Source organism: Myotis davidii, unplaced genomic scaffold (genome assembly GCF_000327345.1).
Source record: "Myotis davidii unplaced genomic scaffold, ASM32734v1 scaffold473, whole genome shotgun sequence".
In the NCBI taxonomy this organism is placed as follows: domain Eukaryota; kingdom Metazoa; phylum Chordata; class Mammalia; order Chiroptera; family Vespertilionidae; genus Myotis; species Myotis davidii.
The window spans coordinates 2,065,782-2,071,895 of NW_006284843.1; positions in this window are offsets into that span (position 1 = coordinate 2,065,782).

Genomic DNA, 6,114 nt, shown 5'->3' on the forward strand with positions numbered 1-6,114 from the left:
TAAGCATCTTTTGATTTAATAGATCGTCTGATAACATTCCAAGATATCTGTACCTAAATGCATTTGCATCCATGATGTATTAGATTCCAAAAACTCTAAGTATTTTGACACCACAATTTTAAAAATTATGAGAAGTGGAAAAGACATGTCTTACTTTACAAGGGATTTCCCTATTATTATTGAAAATGATTTTATGATTATTGATCATATTTGCTGTTCTTTGAATGCCTATCTTTTGAGTTTGTTTTGTTTCCACCAAACATCTTGTAGGTTTGTTTTTTGTTTACTTAATTGTAAAAGTTTCCACATTGTAAACTATATATCTGACCTACATTTGCACTGCTTTTCTATCAATTTATCTTTTGCTTCACTTTGTTTAACAGTACACTTTATATAAAAATATTTTTTTCACAGGATCAGGTTTTTAAAATTTTTATTTAACTTACCTCCCAGAGTTTCCTCTGTTTTATTAACTTAAGTCTCTTATCCATCAACATTTATTTTTGAATATATCTGACTTAATGGTCAAACTATATTTTCTTCCAGATGGCTAACCCCTTGCATCAGCAACTTTTACTAAATAATTCATTTTTCCATTAAACTGAGCTGTCACCTAGACATGTATGTTTTAGTAACACTGCTAAAAAAAAACAGAAAATTATCTCTTCAAGATTATAAAAAGATTGTAAGGGCTTTTAAAAGTGTTATACAACTTCAAATTGTTTACAATGATTGAAAATAGTTAAACAGTAAATATGGGAGACTTGCTTAAGTTATCACTCATTCATAATTTATGATTACCATAATTAAAATATAACATATAGATAGGTTTTTAATGAGGTAAAGAGCATTATTGTTTAGCATATTAATTTGCTTAAATAATTCTGTTTGATTACTGGATTCACAAGTTGTGAACTTTTTGAAAAATCTAAGATTAGTAACATGCATATTAATTAGACTAATTTTCTGTGGAGCAGGAATCACTAGAACATAAACTTAAGATGGAAAGATATTTGTGACAGAAATTGCTTCAAATTCCAGGATCTTCTCTCTTTTTCCTGGAAAAAGTTAGCGTACATTTCCACTGAATTTACTTCTGGCCAGTTGGAATGTGAGCAGAAGTAACGGAGAGCTGTTCCAGGATAGACAATGAAAACCTTTTTTGGAAGCTTTTCCATGATCATCTGCCCTCTCGTAACTGGAATGGAGCTAGTTCTGAGGGGGACCCTGAAATCCAATGCTGACCATGCGTGATTACCTGGGGAAGGACCACTTTGCCATCCCTTTCACTTGCCCAGCCCTGTTATATGAATTAGGAATAAAGCTGTGTAACTTTCAAGCCACATTATGGAAATTGTTTTGTTTTCTTTTTTATTTTTCTCAGCAAGTTAGTCTAGAGTCTAATGGGTAACACTTACAAGTCAATCAATTTTCTGATGAGTTTCAGATGCATTGTTACTTCATTTAAATACTTAGGAAGACTCCAAAGGATATGCAATAATATTTTGAGAATTATAAATCCAAATGTGCAATATAATGTCATATGTTGATTACAGAGCAATAAAAAGAAATGTGCATTTCCAATTCTTCTTATGTTATTTTCTAATTACTATGTTATTATTTTACCCAAACGTTTAATGAGTAAAATATTAGAATAGCTGATAAACACTATTCTTACAAAGAAAGAAAACATTTAAAAAATCATTAAAATGGCTCAAATTAAATATATTTAAGAATGCTGAGCTGGAGGAGATCTTGTATATTCATTGAACTCTTTCAACAGATGCTTCTTTAGTGCCTAAAGCAGTTTTCTAGGCCCATTTTTCCAGACACAGGATAAGGAGGTGATCCATTTATATCGAAAAAGACAACATTTTACAGATGATAAACTCAGATATGTATCAAAGTTATAGAACTAAGTAAGTTGAAAACTTTCCCTGGGTCACTTCCAACTTTTAGTTTACAACTAGCGAGTGATAAAAGTAGGATTAGAAACCCGGTGACTTAACTTGGATCCTTACCCTCTGAAGCAGAATGCTAACCTGAGTCCCTCTTCATGCCTTTATATGGCCACAGATACACTCTACTAGACACAGCAACCTTAGCTGTGAGCATTGCCAGTCTTCCAATAGGAATTTATACAATGATACATTAACTCTCAATCCAAGACAAGTTGGGAAAATCAGACTGTGAGGCTAGGTGGGGTACAAATATACCAGATAGATGTAGGAGCTGGCCAAACATTCTCAGGAGAGTCTCAGAAAGTTTGCAGCTACTGTGGAGTTCAGAGTAAGAGTCTAGCTAAAGAGTCAAGAGTCAAGCTATTAATGTACAGCACACCATTAATCATTACTAGGAGGCAGCCAGGAGCATGCTAGACATGAAGAAAGACAGTCTTTTAAGAACCAGAAAAGTAATTAGAAACTAGGTAAGAACGTTTCACAGATGAAGTCCTTTTACAAGGCCAGAAGCTGGCAAAACAACTAGAACTACAAAAGCCGATTAAACCAACAATGAAGTCAAACTTGCAAGGAAACCTCTCCTGAGCAGAAATGATGTGTGTTCACCTAGGAAGGCAGAAATATTATTTAAATGCAGCACTATTTACAATAGCCAAGATTGGGAAGCAGCCCAAGTGTCCATCAGCAGATGAGTAGATAAAGCAGCTATCACACGTTTAACAGTGGAATAGCACTAAGACATACAAAGGACGAAACTTTACCTTTTGTGACAGCATGGATAGACCTGGAGAACATTATGCTGTGAAATAAGCCAGTCAGAGAAAGACAAGCACCATATGATTTCACTCACATGTGGAATTTAATGAACACTGAACTAACAAGCAAAATAGTGAGAGACTCATAGATAAAGCAGGCAGACAGCTCTGGGTCGAGGGGGAGGGAGGTATGAAGAGATTAAGCAAAAAAGGGTAAAAAGAAAGAACTCATGGATAGGGACAACAGTGTGGTGATTGTCAGGGAGAGGGGCTGGGTGGAAGTGGAAGAGGGTATAGCAGGGATAAATGGTGATGGGAAAAAATAAAATAAATAAAAAATCTTTAAAAAAAGGTAGACAAACATAAAGTTGGAAACAGAACAAAAACTACTCAAAGAATGCACAATGTTTTAAACAAAATGGAAGATTATTTATTTAAAACCATCCAACAGAGGTGTTATAAATCTTTGAGTGTTTCTTTTCCAAGAAGTAATTCAGAGACCATGCCCTTTTCAAGTGGTGTTCCCCTACCCCCGTGGTGGCAAACTGCGGCTCGCGAGCCACATGCGGCTCTTTGGCCCCTTGAGTGTGGCTCTTCCTAAGCCTTAGGAGCACCCTAATTAAGTTAATAACAATGTACCTACCTATATAGTTTAAGTTTAAAAAATCTGGCTCTCAAAAGAAATTTCAATCGTTGTACTGTTGATATTTGGCTCTGTTGGCTAATGAGTTTGCCAACCACTGCCCTACCCCATGGGACTTGTTATTATCTATATCAAGTTGGAAGTGAGAAATAAAGAATGCAGGTAGGAAGTTTTTGAAATGACGTTAAATTTCTATTGTTTTGGGAAGGTATAATTGTTACAGTAGTAGCCCTACCTTGATAAAAATGAATTTTTTGCTGGATAGTATAATCAATCTATCCTAATAGACATTTTAGATCACCACTTCAATTCACATTTTAATCATAAAAACTCAGTCAAATGGTCATGCCTAACTACAAAGGAAATCAGGAAACAGTGACTACCTGCATGTCCAGAGGAGGAAACTGATTTTCCCATAATGCTTTATTTAGAGCAAAATTTACTTCCAGACTTGATCATTATCTGATCTACAGGAGCTAGGCTAGACTACCAAATTTAGGGATTGAGACATGGGCAAATGCTGGTATTACAATGATACTTTGTTAGGATATAAACTATTTCACAATAATATAAATAGAAGTGTTTGAACAAATTTATTCTTTTTACTTTTCTCTTCAATGGTATTTTCATTTGTTGTTTTGAGTTCTCTCCTGCCAATCATTTGGGACTTTTACTAACAACTTCTTTATCTTCTTAATTTTAAGTTAAAATGTTTTGCTCCATGTAGACACACTTGCAAGTGGAGATCATATAGCTGCTAATGAGCATCATATAATGGTTTATGGTAAGTAAAAAGAGCTATGCAGGAATTAATGCATTGATACAAAAAATAGTGGGAACCAAAATGTAATTTTCCTAATAATGATTTGTATTATGGTTTTAAATATTAAATATTTGTGATTCATCCTAATAATTAAAGGTTACTGACGCTTCCACACATCTAAGTTATGCAAAGCTATGTCAGCATCCCAAAGAAGATAGTCAACAGAAGAATGTTGAATGATACTAAAATATAGATGTATGTTTCTATTAGAATAAAAACAATGTTTAAAAGAATATGCATTACATTTTGAAAATTAGAATTATGTGACTTATAAAATCTTACAAAGTATTATCATTTAAGATCTCTTCTCACAAATTTCACAAAATATAGCATACATTTTTGAATAATTAATAAATTAGGTATTTCTACTTTTCTTGGATATACTTAGTTGTCATTTTTGGAAATATTGTTAATGTTTATTAATGCTGAATGAATGCAGAGTAGTAATATTAAGGACTGTGGTTCTAGAGGTACCAAAAGAAATTATTTTAAATGTTTCTTTTGAAGAAACAGAATAATCTTCCTATTTGTTTTCCAATAAACAATCAAATGCCATATGGTATCAAGTCATCCCTGGCTGGAACATTCTCAGCAGGGGAATATGGCACTGAAATGATTGACGGATTTTATCTCATATTTAATTGGCCAGCCTTCAAGGTCAATTGCAAAGACACATGAGTTCAGTGTTCCGAACACAGTTTTCTGACATCAGTACATAAATTGAAGAAAATTTCAACCCATACTTAATAATACAATCTTGTGAATAACTATACTCCAGAAAAACACTTTATACCACTCTATTTTTGTCCCTCTATTTTAAAAAGCTAATAACATATAGAATTTTATTATAGTTTTTTCCTTTCCTATGTTTGAAGAAAACTTGAAAATTAGAAATTACAATAAGAGAAAACAGAAAAAGTGACCTCTTTTACCCCAACTTTCCTAAGTATAGCCAATTTATAGTCTCAATAAAATGAAATCAAAGTATAATTTTAAAATACTTGTGATAAAACTTTTATGGCAATAAAAACATAATTGCTGAAAGTAAAAAAGAGGCTGTGAATAATAAAATCAAATAGTGAAATATGAGGTAAGTTAGAGAGACACAAACAGAAGGCAGAGGACAAATATAAATAGAACTAGGGACCCGGTGCACAAAGATTTGTGCAGGGAGGTGGGGAGTCCCTCAGCCTGACCTGAACCCTCTCCAATCTGGGAGCCCTCAGGTGAGCCCTCTCCAATCCAGAAGTTTATGTCTGTCTTTGAAATCATATCAACAAATTGTCTGAGACCCCCAACCCAGTTTGGTTTGTTGCTCACAGAATAATAGAGACATTCTTTTTTCTTTGCTCCATTGGTGGAGATTTCCTGGAAGTTTTAGTATATCTTCCCTTTAAATTTTCCTAGACACTCTGATTTTACTTATGTCTCTCATCTTTGCTTTCCCTCCATCCCCCACTGCAACAGTAACTTGCTACAGGCTCACTTTGCTCTAGTGTCTAGGACAGGGATTAATCACTATGCTTTAGTTATGTTCAATTTGTAACAATGAAATTGGGGGTCGCCACAACATGAGAAACTGTATTAAAGGGTTGTGGCATTAGGAAGGTTTAGAACCACTGCTCTAGTGTCTAGGAAATCCTTCTGCCACCAGAACTACAATTCCCAGCATTCCTGGTGCTCCCCGCACTCTTGGCTTCCGCTTCTTGTCCTGAGGCTGCCATCAGAACTGCTATTCCCTGAATTCCTGGTGCTCCCTGCATTGGGAGCGACCGAGGGAGCCACCTTCCCCCAAACTGCCGGCTCGCCTGCTTCTGCTCTCTGCCTGGTGCCTGTGTATTCAAATTAACCCACCATCTTTGTCAGGTTAATTTGCATATTCATGCTGATTGGCTAGTGAGCATAGTGAAGGGATAGTCAATTTACATGTTT